The sequence below is a fragment of the Narcine bancroftii genome, chromosome 1 (genome assembly GCF_036971445.1).
Source record: "Narcine bancroftii isolate sNarBan1 chromosome 1, sNarBan1.hap1, whole genome shotgun sequence".
NCBI lineage: Eukaryota > Metazoa > Chordata > Chondrichthyes > Torpediniformes > Narcinidae > Narcine > Narcine bancroftii.
Window position 1 is genome coordinate 477,980,587 of NC_091469.1, and position 17,500 is coordinate 477,998,086.

The window sequence follows — 17,500 nt, forward strand, 5'->3', positions numbered from 1 at the left end:
ACAAGGACTGGTTAAAGAAATCTCTTGGTGCCTGCCACATTGACCACCGCCAGTGGGCTGATCTCGCCTCCAACTGTGCATCTTGGTGTCTCACACCTCCTTTGAAGAAGACCGCAGAGCCCACCTCACTGACAAAAGACAAAGGAGGAAAAACCCAACACCCAACCCCAACCAACCAATTTTCCCTTGCAACCGCGCATGCCTGTCCTGCATCGGACTTGTCAGTCACCAACGAGCCTGCACCAGACATGGACATACCCCTCCACAAATCTTCGTCCGCGAAGCCAAGCCAAAGAAAAGAAAGGAGAGCAATACTTTTACATTGCCAACGACCCAGGTTCATATCTGGCGCTTCCTGTAAGGAGTTTGCATGCTCCCTTGTCTTCATGGGTTTCCTCTGCATGCTCCAGTTACTACCACCCTTCAAAACATATGGACGTTTTGGGTCAGTGGGGTGTAATTAGCAGAATGGACTCGTGAGCTGGAAGGACCTGTTTCCATGCTGTATGTCTAAATTTAACATGGTTGAAGCCCCTTCTGGCCATTGAAACTCTGCCATCCATTTACACCTACCATCCTTGCATGTTTTTGGAGGATGGGAGGAAAGTGAATTTTCAAACTTCTTCCAGACAGCGCTGGATTCGAACCCAGGTCACTGGCACTGCAATAGTGTTGGACCAACTGCTGCACTAACCGCCCTTTAATTTTCTATTGCTCCCGATGCCTCATTTTCCAAAAGTCTCTGCCCTGCAACCTCTGCACTTTTTTAGCTACACCTTCAAATGAGATTGAGTGTCGTATGAGACTTTTCACACCGCCAAATACATGTGAGTTAACCCTCCAAATTGGAGGGTCAAATTGCATGGTGTGAAAAGAAATAACTGGGCAGAGCGAGTCAATTTCAACTGGGCTTTCAACTCTGCTTGGAGCATGATTAGTGATGTTAATGCCTGTGTGCTTGCATCAGTCTGGCAGGTAAATTTCACAGTGCAGCTGGCTGCGCTCTGACAGCCCCAAAGGCCGCACTCTAACAGCCCTGAGCCCCACTGCTTGAGCCCTGCTCTGACAGCCTTCTGCCCCACTGCCTGTGCCCTGCTTTGACAGGCCCCCCACTATTGCAGTTGCCGGGGGAAGCAGCGTGAGGAAGTGGGCAACGTGTGGGAGAATGAGGGGAGTGGGGTGGGGGTTTCATTTCAATAATAAACATTTGACAAATTAATCTGATTGTGATTTTGTGTTTAAGAAGATCATAATGTCTAAAGCTCTGACAGCTGTGAAATGCCACTGTACACTCAGCTGGCTGTCAGAGTGCTGTAAGTAATATGTCAATCGCAATGCCACTGCTGGAGGCGGGACCCCCCCCCCCCCCCCTTTAAAATCGTGAGTATCAGAATTCCCTGCAAATAATGGTGCAGTGTGAAATGCTGCCGGGTTCAGCTTGCCTTGCAATTTTTCCCATTCCCTTGGCGGGTCGGCAGGGAGAAAAGGACTCATGGAAGAGACATAAATGTACATTTAATGCCCTAGTTAAATATCTTATTCTGTCTAAAAGTGGAACAAAATTTTACTTTTTACTTGACTGGCCTTTGAGTGCATTGAGATGTGCTTGAGAAATCTTGGAGGGTAGGCATACATTTCAAATCATTTTGTGAATTAAATTGACTTGTTTTTCACATTAGAAGACAAGAACAGTTACTGTTTTCCTGCACACCCAATTAATAGACAACCTGGTAAACTTGCAGAGCTGACCTCCTAATGATGTTCATAGACTGTGGTGATGTGAACACAACAGTCCCTTGCATCTCAGCTCATCTGTTTTCATTAACTTTTTTCCCCAGAATTTTTCAGAGCGCAGAAGCCCATTGTCCTTGGTTCTATGCAAGAATATTCTAGCCAGTCCCACTCTTTCTCCTTCTCGTTATCCTTACAAGTCCCTTCAAATTCAAGTTTATTATTATTTGACATTGGGTTTCTCCAGATCATGGTGCAACACCTGACAGAATGCACAGCCTATAATAATCACATATATTCATAAAGATGTAATATTAAATATATATCAATGTTAGAATAATTTACTTGGTTGCTGTTCATTAATCTCACAACCATCAGGAAGAAGCTATTTCCCAGCCTGCAGTCCTGATTTTGATGCTCCTGTACCTCTTTTCTGATGGTTGTAGGTCAAAGATACTGTGTTCTGGATGGATATCACCCAATGATGCAGCCAGACAAGACACTCAATTGTGCTCTTGTAAAATGTTGTCAAGATGGGGGTCTGGGTAGCCTTTCCCTTCTCAACCTCTTTCAGAAGTGTGGCACTCACCCAGTTCCCAGTTGAACTCCACTATTGAATCTGCCTGCACCACTGCATCCAGCTGTGCATGTCATACTCTAACCACTCACTATGAAAAGAAGATTTTTTTTTTCCTTCTTGTTCGCTCGTCAAAAATTCTGCTGCTCAGGGTCTTATGTGCTGTAAGTTCATTCACCCTTTGCCCTCTGGTTGCTGGACAAAGCTGGCAAAATAACCCTTTGTTCATGAAATAACCATCTCTTCATTGTTTTGTATCCCCCTTATCTCTGCTATTTCCTCTAGCATTACAACCATCGGAGATCTCCATTCTCATTCAATTCTGTCTTCCAGTTGACTCCCAAATTTGATCACCGTGCCTTAGCCTTCAATCACATGAAGGCTAAAACTCCAGAACACACTTTCTAATCCTCGGCCCCTCCATCTCACTCCCCTGCTTATGATGCTCCTTACACTTTACCTTTGGCTACCTGCCCCCGATATCTACTTTGTGTTGCTCGATGTCTTCTGGTAACGCTCCTGTGGGATATCTTGGAATGTTTTGTTTCATCTAGTGTTGACATTTATAACTTGACCAGAATCGGTTGCTCATTTCCAAAAGCATGGCTAAAAGTCTGGATTTTTCAAGTTAAAGTTTATTATTACTGTATCATACAGTACAATTGAACGTAACAGCATTTCTTCAGTCCTCAGTGTAAAAACATGCAAATCCCTAGTACACATATATACAAGTGATTTATATGCAGTACATATATAAAAATAATTAAGTATTGTTAAACAATAGTAGATTCTCAGTTCATTAGTCATCAGCGTTCTCACCACTTGAGTGAAGAAGCTGTTTGTCAGCCTGGTGATTCTGGCTCTGATACTTCTGTATCTCTTTCCTGACGGGAGTTGCTGGAAGATGCTCTGAGAAGGGTGGTATGGGTCCTTAATTAGTATTATTCTGGTCTTCCTATCAGAAAGACCACAGGCTGTCCAGGTTGATAGCAGTTTTTTTCTGGGGGGCCAGGGTAGATGAATGGGAAATGGAGGAGATGTGGGTGAGGGCTGAGTTGATGGTGGTGGAGGGGAAGCCATGTTTGTGGAAGAAAGCAGACATTTTGGAAGATCTCATCTTGGGAACAGATCTGGTGGAGATGGAGAATTTGAGAAGAAGGGGATAGAATCCTTGCAGGGGACTAAGTGTGAGGAAGTGTAGTAAAGATAGTTGTGGGAGTTAATGGGTTTGTAATTTATCTCGGTGGAAAGCTTGTCTTCTGAGATGGAGACAGAGATCCAGAAATGGGAGGGAATCTTGTCGGAGATGGACCAGGTGAGTTTGAGATTGGGTGGAAGTTGGCTGTGAAGTGGATGAAATTCACTAGCTCATCATGGTTGCATGAGGCAGCCCCAATGTTGTCATCAATATGCCAAAGGAAGAGTTGAGGGGTCTTGCCTGTGTAGATTTGCTGCATGGATTGCTCCACAAAGCCCATAAGCAGGCAGGTATATCTGGGAACCATGCGGGTGCCCATGGTGGCTACATTGATTTGGAGGAAGTGAGATGAGTTAAAGGAAAAGTTGTTTAAAGTAATCCCCCTTGTCCTCACCTACCACCCCACCAGCCTCCAAATAAGAAAATCCAACATATCCTCTGGATTTATAGCACTTGTCACAGGATCCCACTACCAGACACATCTTCTCCACATCTTCTCCTTCTCTCTGCCTTCCATAGGCACCTCTCCCTCCCTGACTCCTTTATGCACTCATCCCTCCCCATCAATTGCCCCCCCCCCCCCCCTTTCCGGCACCTTACCCTGTGGCCGTAGAAGGTGCCACACTTGCACCCACACCTCCTCCCTCACCATGGTCCCGGGGCCCAAACAGGCCTTTCAAGTGAAGCAACACTTCACTTGTGTATCTGCAGGACTGATTTACTGCATTCAGTGGCCTTCTCTACATCGGAGACTCTGGGTGCAGATTGGGAGATTGCTTCGCTGAGCTCCTTTACTCCATCTGCACCAACCAATTCAGTTTTGTATCTCACTCCCATACTCGCATGTCTGTTCATGGCCTTATGTACTACCCACTAAGACTACCCGCAAATTGGAGGAACAACTCCTGATTTTCCGTCTGAGCACTCACCATCCTGATGATATTAACAATGACTTTTTTTGGTGTCTGCTAACCTGCTCTCCTCTTTCCCCCTTTTCAGTTCTCCTCCCTCCCTCCCTTTTCCCCCTCCTTTCACATAGCCATCTCTCATCCCCTTGATTGCTGTATCCTCTCCCTCCCTCTTCACATCACCTCCTGCCTTTGCGACCACCTCTCCCCCCTACTTTTTTGTTCAGATGCCTGCCAACATTTTTCCATGCCTTGATGATGGGCCCAAGCCTGAAACGTCAGTTATGTATTTTTACCTTTGCTATATAAAGGGCACTGTTTGACCTGCTGGGTCTTTCCAGCATTGTGTTTTTACTCTGGGTCAATAGCAGAATATCAAGCACTGACACACTGACATTGGCTCACCTCAGGGCTATGTGCTCAGCCCCCTCCTATTCATGCTACTACCCAAGACTACAATGCCAGTTCCAGCTCCAACAGAGTTAAAAGGTTTGCAGATGACATGACTATAATTGGCCTTATCAGCAATAATGAAGAGCCACACTACAGAAAAGAGGAGGAAAATCTCATGTTATGGTGCAAGAATAACAACCTGAGTCTCAATGTGGTTAAGACTAAGGAGGTGATTATAGATATCAGGAGGACCAGGAATGACCACCCTCTACTACACATCAATAACTCTTTAATGTAGAGAACACCAAGTTCCTTGTAGTTTACTTAAGTAGTGACCTATCCTGGACACTACGTCTCCTCACTTGTCAGGAAGGCACAACAGCGACTGCACTTCCTGAAAAGACTGAAGCGGGCAAGGCTACTGGTCACCATCCTATCGACATTCTACAGGAGCTCTATCGAGAGCATCCTGGCCTGCTGCATCACAGTATGGTGCAGTGGTTGTAGAGCATTGGATCGGAGGTCAATCCATAGGACCAGAAGAGTGGCAGAGAGGATTACTGGGGATTCCCTTCCTCTTTCCCCCCATTCCCATTGACGTGATCTACCAGGATCAGTGTCTGAAGAGAGTTCGTAAAATCGTTAAGGTCTCACATTAGCAATAATTTATAGGGTAATCTTGCATTGTCTCTCTCCACTTCAATCTGATCAATATACAATTATCTATCATCCTTACAATACATTAACTATTTTAGAACTGGACATATACAAAGCACTGAGGAGTGGTTGGCTGTGGACTAAATGGTACATGGGATCTGATGGTCAGCCTGAAGCTGGTGGACCATAGGGCCTGTTTCTTTGCTGTGTGACTGACTCTTGGGCCACATGATTATACAGAGAAAGGCCAAGCACTGATGCAGGGGAATTGCTCTTTGAATATACTAGGCAGATACCACCTATTGCCCAGTGTCATTTCTCCTACTCCCTCATCCAGCGTTGGATTGTCCAGGTGTATTACTGTACCCATGTCTGAGAGGATCAATCTGATTTGTGCAATCATAGCCTCTCGAGTCTGGGTAAAGTCCATCCCCACCCAACATGCCACTCCCTACTGATCTCAGCAACTTTTTAATGACATTTATAAACACCAAGAATCAACACAATTGTAACCAAGTGCAGTAGCTAACTTAAAAATTAAATTGTGCTGTTGAGGGACTTTTGCCGTTGTTGAGGGCATGTTTAACTCTGGAACATTAAGCTACAAAATCCAAGCACTAATGCTATTATATCAGCAGAGCATGTTGATCAATGTTAGGATCTGACTCCTCTGTGCATTGCCTGAGGATAATGATTTTCTGAACCCTCTAATGTAGGCTCTCAACTAAAATTTGCACACATCAATCAAAATTGGTTGAAAAGAGGAAAGGCAAGCGAGGTGCCCAAAAATTTCCGGTCCTGTCTACCCTATCAAATCCTTTCATAATCTTGAAAACATGCATCAGGACACACCTCCTCATAATTTTCCCTGGATATAAAAGCTCCAGTTTATTACTCCATCCAGCATTTTCTACCTCTTCTGTGGCTTTCTGCCCATCTGTAACAGGAAGGCCAAAACTTTTTGAAGTGTTTATATAAAATTGAGTAGTATAGATAGGGTAGACCAGCCATCCTCAACCTTTCTTTGGTCACGTCCTCCTTAGGACTCTGTTCAAAGTTTATGGTCCGCCTTCCCTGTGAAATAGTCGAGTTTAATTGGTTTCTTCTGTACTTCTCTCCTACTGACATTAAAAATATTTTTTGATTTCAGTCCATTGTTCTCCATTAACTGTCCCCTGATGAGAATGGCTGAGGTAGATACTTGGAATCTTTTTGCCAATGTTAAATATACTGGAGGTTGTGCAATTTTACTGAAAGGGACTGTGAAGGGAATTTTTTTTTTCTACATAAAACTCACTGCCAGAGGTTCTCATTCTTAGATACAATAGTAGTGTATGAAGTTTTTAGTTCAACATGAGTACATAGAGAATAAGAGAATGGATTATGTGCAGGCAGGAGATTCATTTTAACTTATCATGTTTGCCATGGATGATGTCAGGGGCTGAATGGCTTGTTCTTGTGCTGTTCTGTGTACTTCAAGTGAGTTTGTACCAAGGACCTGTCTGAGTTTAATGAGTATCCTCTGCTCCTTAGTTACTGTTCCTCCAATTCCTTTGTTACATCCCAGCCAGGACACTGCCCAGTGAAGTAGTCAGGTGATTAAGAAATGCTCTTGCAATCTTTCTCACTTGATTCTGCTTCCGTTTAAGTGTGTGTGTGTGTGTGTGTGTGTGTGTGTGTGTGTGTGTGTGTGTGTGTGTGTGTGTGTGAGGGGGGGGGGTGGTGGTGGTGAGAGGTTGGATAGAATGATGCAGGAGAAGATTTTAATGAAAATTTATATCTCACCTAGGAGGATAGGTTATATGGTTGAATTAGCAATAATTTTAAGGGTGTAGTGGGTCGCTACGGTTATAGCTCAGTATGACGTGGTTATAGCTGGAGGTTATAACAAGAAAGTAGACTCTCACATGAAAGGATTGTAGATGACACTGAGTTTATTGAGATGCAACTCTGCCTTTTATAGGCAGCTGGCCATGTCACCACCAGGGTGTGGCTTGAGCGGACCTGGCTGCCGATTGGCCGTCTCGGATCTGCAGGCCCAGATTGGACCCCCTGTAATCCACTGGTGGTGATTGGTTGATTCCGCCATTATTACTGCAGGCTATGGGAGCGGGTCTTCCTTCCCGCATGCTGCTTGCTCGATTGCTGCGTTTGATGGCCATTTCCTGTGTCGGCCCACGGAGTGGACCGCGGGTGGCTACAAGGGACAGCTTAAGTTACAAGCCATGTAGAAATGATCTATCATGTAGTGCACAATAAAAGTGTACAAGAAATTCAGCAGGTCATGAATCATCCACAGAAAGCAAACAATGCATGAGAATAGAATGCAGAAACAAATAGTTAAAACAGAAACATCAATATATTGCAGTATATAATACAACGTATAACATTATAACATATTGAACAATATTATCCTTTCTTCTCAATTTGGAATTTTCAATAAAGAATTTTAAAAAATTCAAACCCCATCTAACCTTATAATTAAAGATTGTAAAAAATTGTTGAAAATATTACCTATTAAACTCTTATGGGAAGGATTCTAATGAAAAAGAGTATTAACCAAATCAGGTTGATGTGATATCTTATTCAAAAAACTTCTAACTTGGAAATATCTTTTTAAAAAAAAAAGTGACTTGGGTATATTTGTTAGATATTGTATCAAAAAACATTAAACATTCATCGATAAACAGATCTGAAAAATGGACAATTCCTTTGCATTTCCAGAAAGCAAAGGCTTGATCCACTATGGATGATGGGAAAAATTAGTTTAGGATAAATATTTCTGGATAAACTAAATATTTTAAATCAAAGCATTTGCGAAATTGAAACCAAATCCATTATGTATTGTATTGGATTAAAGGCACATTTACTAATCTTTGAAATTGTAAAAGGAAGAGCAACTCCCAATAAGGAAGCTAATCTGTTCAGATTTCGATTCCAAACCTGTTCAATGAGGGCATTCTGGTTGGTCAGAATAATATACCCAGAAAATAATACATTGAATATTAACTGCCCAATAATAAAATCTAAGATTGGGTGAAGCCATACCACATTCTTCCTTTAATTTCTGCAAATGAAATTTACTCAACCTAGCATTCTTGTTATTCCATATATAAGAGGAAATTTTGGAGTCAATATTATCAAAACATGAATTGTGAATAAAAACTGAAACTGCTTGATATATATACAAAATTTTGTGTAAAATTATCATCTTGATAGCATTTATACTATTAAAGTTAAGGCCAATAGAGACCAGAAAGTGCTTCTCATAGTAAATCAAAGGAGAAAATTAAATTTGTATAAATCTTTAAATTTTTAAAGTGATCTTATCCCCAAGATATGTAAAATGTTCTTTAACCACTCTAAAAGGTCATAGATGGGTACATGCATATTCATTGGAAATGGTTTACTCTTGTAGAGATTCCATTTATATCCTGAAGAAAATACTGAATTGGGAAAGCAAAGACAGCATTAAAGGAATAGATTTCTCAGGATCTGAAATATATACTAAAAGATCATTTGCGTACAAAGATACATGAATTGCATCTCCTCTTTCTTTCTTTGGCTTGGCTTCGCGGACGAAGATTTATGGAGGGGTATGTCCACGTCTGCTGCAGGCTCGTTGGTGACTGACAAGTCCGATGCGAGACAGGCAGGCACGGTTGCAGCGGAAAATTGGTTGATTGGGGTTGGGGGTTTGGTTTTTCCTCTTTTGTTTTTCCTCTTTCTCCTCTGTTAATACCCTGTATATCACTGGAGTCACGAAGTGCTATCGCTAAAGGTTCCAAGGCTAGGTTAAATAATAAAGGAATTTATGGACAACCCTGTCTAGTTCCTCAAAAAAGTATTTTTTTAAAAAGAGGGTTTTTGATTATTAGTAATTACAGTAGCAACAGGAGCATGACAGCTCAAATTAATCTATGAAATAAAGCCAGGACCAAAATTGAATCTTTTCAAAACTTCAAACAGATATTTCTATTCCACTCTATCAAAAGTCTTTTCTGCATCTAATGATACTATACATTCAGGAATTTTAGTTGATGGAGAGTAAATATGATTCATTAACCTATGGATATTAAAAATGTGAATGACAATTGTTTATAAATCCTGTTTTATCCATAGAAATTATTTGAGGAAGAATATTTTCCAATCTAAAACCTAAAATCTTGGAAAGAATTTTGGAATCAACATTCAACAATGATATTGGTCTAAAGGTAGCACAAACTAAAGGGTCCTGTCTTTCTTAGAAATTGATGAAATTAATGCTTCATAAAATGTCCATGGCAAAGTTCCAAGTGATACAGAAACCCTACCTACACAACTGCGCTGTTAGTATGTTAGCAAAACATATTAAAAAAACTCAACAGTATAATCTTCAGGACTGGAGATTTGCCTGATTGAAGAGAGGAAATAGCTTTTAAAATGTCCATTTTTGATATTGGAACTTCCAATAAAAGTTGATAGTTAGAAGAAATTTTAGGGATATTCAATCATTTCAGGAATCTAGCGATCTCCTTTATGAAACTTAGGAATCTGTCTTTTAGCCATTGCTATCTTTAATTGTCCAGCTAATAATATACCTGATTTATCTCCACGTGCATAAAACTGGAGTTTTGATTTTAAACAATTGTATCTCAATAGGATATGTTAATAATAAATCATATTGCATTTGGAGTTCTACTCTTTTGTTATAGAGATCCATATTAGGTTTCCTCGAGTATTCTCTATCAATTTCTTTAATTTTTTTTATTCAGTGATAACAACTGTTCTTTCGTACATTTCCTGAACTTTGCTGAATAAGAAATTACTTGTCCTCACAGGTATCCTAAACAGTTAGGCTCGACATTTTCTCGGTTGAGTTTGTTAAAAACAAATGAGAAGTTTGTTCCTTAATAAAGTCTACAAACTTCTCATCTTGAAGTAAAATCGAATTAAACTGCCACTGCTGAGCTCTTGGAAGAACATCAGAAAATTTAAAAGAGAGTTTCAAGGGCACATGATCGGCAACAGCAAATGCATCATATACACAGTCCATTACCAAGGGAACCAGATGAGTATCAATAAAGAAATAATCAATCCGAGAATAACTATGATAAACATGAGAAAAAAAGAAAAGTCGTTGTCCTTGGGATGTAAAAGCCTCTATATATCAACCAATCCATAATCAATCAGAAAAGAGTTATTAAGAAGCATCTGATTAGAGAAAGACCTTCATCATTAGAGTAAGACAACAGTTAAATTCTCCACCTATAATCAGTATAGGTTCCTATTAATTCCTTTCTTTAAAAAAATACAGATCGTCAACAATAAGAACATACATATTAACCAAGGCCACTTTTTTATTATTCAATTCACCTGTAACTATTAAGAATCTACCCATGGGATTCGTAATTGTTTTAAAATGCACAACAGGAACTTTCAATAAAGATTGATACACTTTAAACTGAGACAGAAAATGAAATTGAAACCTCTCCAGAACTTGAAAAACCCATTTTTCATCTCTTTTGCAAAAATAATATCGGTTTGAAACATTTTAAACATTTAAAAACTTTTTTCTATTTAATTTGATGGTTCAAAACATTACTTTTCAAAGAAACAAAGTTATAATTTTTAACATCCATTTAAAAGTTTATTTAAAAATGTAAAGGTAAAGATTTCTGCGCCTACATATATCACATTTGGAAGAGGAGCCTGAAAAATGGAAAAGATCAAAATACAAAACAGATTTATTGAAGAGTGAACTCTCACAGCTACCCAGATACAATAAAGCTAATCTAGCAAAGCCCCCATCCTCCTTCCACCGCTGAACAGTTCCACAATGGAACTGCATGCTAATCTACACCTAAACTAATCACTGGTCTCAAACTGGCAAGTCACCAAAATTGTATTTAATTCTGACTCTCATAGTAAAAGAAATAGAAGAATATTCTGCCCTTCTTATATGATTCTATAAACAAAAAATAAAATAATCTAGTTAAATGGTTGCTTGCTGTATTCATATGTTAATATTTAATATCTTGTACATAAATAAACAGGACCTTTTTCAATGTAAGGCCTTAAGAAATAAGAACAGTAGGCCATTCAGCCCATCAAATCCTCTATGCCCTTCCAACATGAACTGATGCATTTTGCCACTGAGTTCAACTCCCTGCCTTCTCCCCATAACGTTTGATACATCTGTCTATTCAGATATCTATCAATCTGTACCTTTAAGGGTTAAAAATGTGTGTATTTTACAATCTGAAATAAAACTGCAACTTTGCCCACATTCCTTTCTGTTCCATTGCTTGGCAACAGCTAGTTAAAAGGTCAAAGGCAGTATGCTGTAGATTTTGGCTGTCAGCCAGCGTGTGGCCTTGAATCTCATTCTTGTCAACTATCCATGATTCACCAAGTTTAAGGTATCGGACTGTCACTTCTGTTGTGGGGGGGAGGGGAGGGGGTGAGTGGTGATACTGATTATTCAGGACCCTGCTTGCCTTTTGCTCATACCTTAAAGAAGGGCTCAGGCCCACAAAATTGGTTATCTATCTTTTCCTCCTATGGACACTGCGAAATTAGCTGTGTTTCTCAAGGATTTTTTTTTTACTTTAATCAAATTTGTGTGACTTGACTTACCATGGTGACTATCCCTAACAAGTCCTTGTCTTTCCAAATACGCTCTCGTTCAGAATCCCCTCCCGTAACTTTCTTACTGTTGATATTAGTCTCATCTGCCTGTTGTTCTCTGGCTTATTTTTGCAACACAAATTAAGATAAAGCACAACAGCAGTAATTTTCCAGTTTTCATGCACCTCATAAATGGCTAATAAAGAGAAACATCTCTCTAGGGCCCTGGCAATTTCTTTCCTTGGTTCCCCAATGTCCTACAGTACATCTGCCCTAAGAATTCATTGACCTCCATGCATTTCAAGACCATCAACAGGTCCTTTCTTAATGTCAGTATGTTTCAGAATATCACCGTTCTCATCACTAGCTCCCTTTTCTACTCCTTGTTAAGTACAGAGACATTATTCAGCCTCCCTACGTTGCAGATGGGAAACTTAAATTTGCTTAATTAAACTAATAGAAATTTTTTTAAAAGACAGTATCAATAATGGTACCTCAAAAATACCAAATTGATATAAATTTCATGCACTCAGGCAGCCATTTTATTGGCTATGCTTCCCCCAGGACTCGGTGAAGCAGTCAAATTTTACGTTGGAACACTATAGCACAGTACAGGCCCTTCGGTCCTCAATATTGTGCTGACCTATATATTGCTACCAAAATACCTAAACCCTCCTTACCTCATAATCCTCTATTTTTCTTTCATCCATGTGACGGTCTAGGAGTCTATTACATGCCCCTAATCTTTCAGCCTCTGCCACTAGCCCTGTCAATGCATTTCAGGCACCAACAACTCTCATTGTGAAAACAAAACTTGCCCTCGATGTCACCCTGAAACTTTTCTCCCTTTCTTCTGTACTTCTTTCTTACTCCATAAAAAAATATTTATTTTGCGTGAGGTGAAAAGAAAACGAGGCTTTTACTCAAATGTGCTGTGACCACCCCCCACCTCCCCAGGGGTACCATAGGGCCCCCGTTGAGAAGGGCTCCACTAATTCCTTGGGTGGAATACATATTCTGAAATGATATAAAAGGTCATTTGGCCCTTTGAATCTACTATGCTGGCTCGAAATAATCTCATAAACCATATTTCTCTCACACATTTCACTACCTCTCACTTGCCCAACAACTCCACCCGAATTTTCTTTCCACCCACCTGTTGGAGAATTTTCCAGTGGACAACTAATTGATCATGTCTTTGGGATGTCGGAGGAAACTGGTGTATCTGGGGAAGCCGGGAGAATGTGCAAATTCCACTGCTGCAGTTCAGGGTCAAGCCCAGATGGGTGGAGCTGTTTGGCAACTATATCATCCATTCTGCCCTGCTGTCTATCGCTGTCCAATCCCAACTGCCTTTTGCAGCAGCCACTCTGTTCTCGCTGCTACCATCAGGAAAGAGATATAGGTGCCACAACATTCATACCACTAGATTCAGGAAGAGCTGCCCCTCCACCATCAGACTCCTCAACATTAAACTCAATCAGGGACTCATTGATTTTTTTCTCTCTCTGAATTGCACAGTCATTTTGTTGATATGTATACGTATTTCACACTCCCAGTAGGTGGTAATTCTGCCTTCCCTGCAGAATCTCAGGGTTGTATCTGCTGTCATGTGTGCACTCTGACAATAAATCTGAACTTCGAAATCTCCTGGAAAACCACGTTTATTTACAGATGGGCACCGAAGTTTGACCTTTGCCGGGGTTACATCAAATGACTTAACAAACAATAGCAAATGTTTGGTGATTTGGAATTTGTGCCATGAATGTCTTTTTGACTGAGATCTCTCCAGGTTCCATCTCGGCTAAGGACTCTGCGAAAGTAGATGTTTAATCTGTTTAGCTCACAAATAGACACCATTTCTAAATAATCTGGCAGAGAAATAAATGGATATACTGATAGCTTTTAAATCATGGAAAGAATTGAGAAGTATTCTTGTAAAGAGTTGTAGCCATGGTAACCAAGTGCATAAAACAGCATAATGAGGTGGTATAGCTTCTTGCTGGGTTTTTGTGTGGATACTGAAAAGGTGCTTAATTATCTTTTATGCAATATTAAAAGTGTCCAACTTCAGTCTCTATTGGAATAAATACTTATTTTCTGTTGTAGATGTTTGAATAATCAGACAAATTTAAGGGTTTTCTTTGCTTACATCCTTGTTCATAGCAACTGGATATGACAAATTATATCCATGAATATCTAAAATTTTGCCATCCATTGTTCAGCAGTCACATTAACTTCCAAGGTGGAGTTTGTTGGTTCAAATTCCATCCCAGAGACTTGAACACACAGTGGAGGCTAATACTGCAATGAAATAAGGGGGCGGGGGGGTGGGGGGCGTCTGTGACATTCTTAAAGTGACAGAGCTAAGGCTTATCTCTGGGGGGGGGAACAAAGGATGAGAGGTGACTTAATAGAGATTATGAACGGCTTGGATAGGGTGGATAGTAACAATGGCAAATATAGGAGGGCAACTGTTTTAGGTGAGTGGAGGAATGTTTAGGGAGATGCTGGAGGTAAGTTTTATTTACACAGAGAGAATGTTGGGTGACTGTATTGCCTTGCCAGGAGTGGAGGTGGGGGCTGGTACAATGGGGACATTCAAAATACTCTTAGATAGGCACATTTTTAAAAAAAGGGCTATGGGTATGAGAGAGGGAAAAATTAGATTATGGAGTCAACTTACATCGGTCAGCTCAACATTGTGGGTTGAAAGAACTGGACTGTACTGTTCTGTAATTTTTGATTGAGATTGTTATCAAGAAGTCATGTCTATTTTGGGCGGTTGTAAAAGATTCCATTTAAAGAAGAGTAGATTATTGTAACTTGTGTCCAGCCACGACAACTGCTACAATGAAAAGGGATCTTCTGCGAGCAGGTTAACTCAACATTCGTGCAAATGTAATCAAACTTCAAATTTATTGTCAGAGCACATAAAGGACATCACATATAACCCTGAGATTCTTTTTCCTGCAGGCCAGGCAGAACTTCTAATTATCGGTAATCGTAAACTGTACTCAAGAATAAAGAAATGTGTACAAAAGAGAGAAATGTAAACAAACTGACTGTAAATACAGAAAAATAAATATTCAGTAATAAATAATGAGCAAAGTAAAAGTCCCTTAAAAGATTCTCTGAATGAGTCTGTTGTTCAAGAGACTGATGTTTGAGGGGTGGCCTCTATTTCTGAACCTGAAGGTATGAATCTTTTGACAACTGTACCTCCTTCCTGATGATAGCAGCGAGAATGAAGCATGTGCTGGGTGGTGTGGATCTTTGATGATTGCTGTTGCTCTCCGATGGCAGTGTTCCACGTAGATGTTCTCAATGGTGGGGAGTTTTGCCTGTGATGTTCTGGGCAAGTGTCCACTACCTTTTTCAGGGCTTTCTCCACAGAGGAATAATGTATAATGTGGAAGAACAAGAGTACAATTACAAAGAGTAACAATGGAAAAGATGTTCCATCAGGCAGGACAGACACTAACTTGATGAGGCACCTTGGGGGAACACATGGGTGGATTGCAGCTATTTTAATACAAGTTGTCTGACAAATAAGACAGATGAATTTTTGATTAGCATGTAGAAATATAAGATTGTTGCTTTCATGGATTAATGATTGAAAGAAGAGCAGGATTGGCCTCAACATTTCAGGGTTCCAGGGTATGGAGTCTTCAGCCTTGGCAGGGAGTATGAGAAGAAGATAGCATTGCAACATTACTTGATTAATTATTTTTAATTTTTATTTTTATTTTTCATACTGTGAACCATATCAACCAAAATATATACAAACGTTTCTCATTAAATATGCACAGTGACATTTTCTCCCTTTTTTCCCTCCCCCCTTCCCACCCCCCTCCAAAACCAATAAATATTCAATATATACAATACAATAAAACCATTAAACAATGTCATCACACAATGAAAAATAAACAAGAAAAATGTGTCATCTACTCTTACACACTGGATCAAGTCGTTTTGTCTTCTTATCATTTTAGGGGGTGGAGGTCCGAGGCAAGCCCTCTCTGTAATGTTCCATGTATGGTTCCCAAATTTGTACAAATAATGTGACCTTTTAAAAAAAATTATGTTATTTTTTCCAGTGGAATACATTTATTCATTTCTATGTACCATTGCTGTATTCTCAGGCTCTCTTCCATTTTCCAAGTTGACATTGTACATTTTTTTGCTACTGCTAAGGCTATCATAATAAATCTTTTTTGCACTTTCTCCAATTTGAGGCCTAATTCCTTACTTCTTATATTACTTAGAAGAAAGATCTCTGGATTTTTTGGTATGTTATTTCTTGTGATTTTATTTAAAATCTGATTTAGATCTTTCCAAAACATTTTCACTTTCTCACATGTACAAATTGCATGTACTGTTCCCATTTCCTTCTTACAACGAAAACATCTATCTGATAATTTTCGATCCCATTTTTTTAACTTTTGGGGCATGATATATAACCTGTGTAACCAATTATACTGTATCATGTGTAACCTTGTGTTTATTATATTCTTCATAGTTCCAGAACATAACTTTTCCCATGTTTCATTTTTTATCTTTATGTTTAAATCCCTTTCCCACTTTTGTTTGGGTTTATAGCTTATTTCATTATTTTCCTTATCTTGTAGCTTAATGTACATGTTCGTTATAAATCTTTTAATTATCATTGTGTCTGTAATCACATATTCAAAGCTGCTTCCTTCTGGTAACCTCAGTCTGTTTCCCAATTTATCCTTTAAATCAGCTTTCAGTTGATGATATGCAAACATTGTACCATGAGTTATTCCATATTTGTACTTCAACTGTTCAAATGTTAATAAATTATTTTCCAAAAAACAATTTTCAATTCCTTTTCTCTCCCATTCTCTAAAAGAAATGTTATCTATTGTAAAAGGGATTAGCAGATTTTGCGTCAATAGTAATTTTGGTATTTGGTAATTCGTTTTTTTTCCTTTCTAAGTGAATCTTATTCCATATATTGAGTAAATGATGCAGTACTGGTGAGCTTTTATATTGTACCAGCTTTTCATCCCACTTATAAAGTATATGTTCCAGTACCTTTTTCCCTATTTTATCTACTTCTATCTTAGTCCAGTCTGGTAAAAATCTGATAAATACCTTAATTGTGCTGCTCTATAATAATTTTTAAAGTTTGGTAACTGCAAACCACCTTGATTGTACCTCTCTGTTAATTTATCTAATGCTATCTTCGGTTTCCACAAGAGTTTCCTTATTATTCTCTTTAGTTCATTGAAGAATTTCTCTGTTAAGGGAATTGGTAACGATTGAAATAAGTATTGTATCCTTGGGAAGACATTAATTTTAATGCAATTTATTTCCCTATCAATGTTAGCGGTAATATTTTCCAATGTTCTAAGTCTTCCTGCAATTTCTTTATTAGTGGCTGATAATTTAATTTGTACA

General features: G+C 39.4%; 1 protein-coding gene and 1 long non-coding RNA gene across 4 annotated transcripts in view; one reads left to right on the forward strand and one right to left on the reverse strand.

The window, feature by feature from the left end:
* The window catches only part of LOC138751903 (5'-AMP-activated protein kinase subunit gamma-2-like), a 621,068-nt gene that overhangs the window by 115,329 nt on the left and 488,239 nt on the right, over positions 1-17,500 (forward strand). The window lies entirely within an intron of this gene.
* Positions 7,381-13,302, reverse strand: LOC138753866 (uncharacterized). Its single transcript, XR_011351472.1, has 2 exons — positions 13,230-13,302; positions 7,381-7,661 (listed from the first exon to the last, which is right to left on the reverse strand). It is a non-coding gene; the product is annotated as an uncharacterized lncRNA (long non-coding RNA).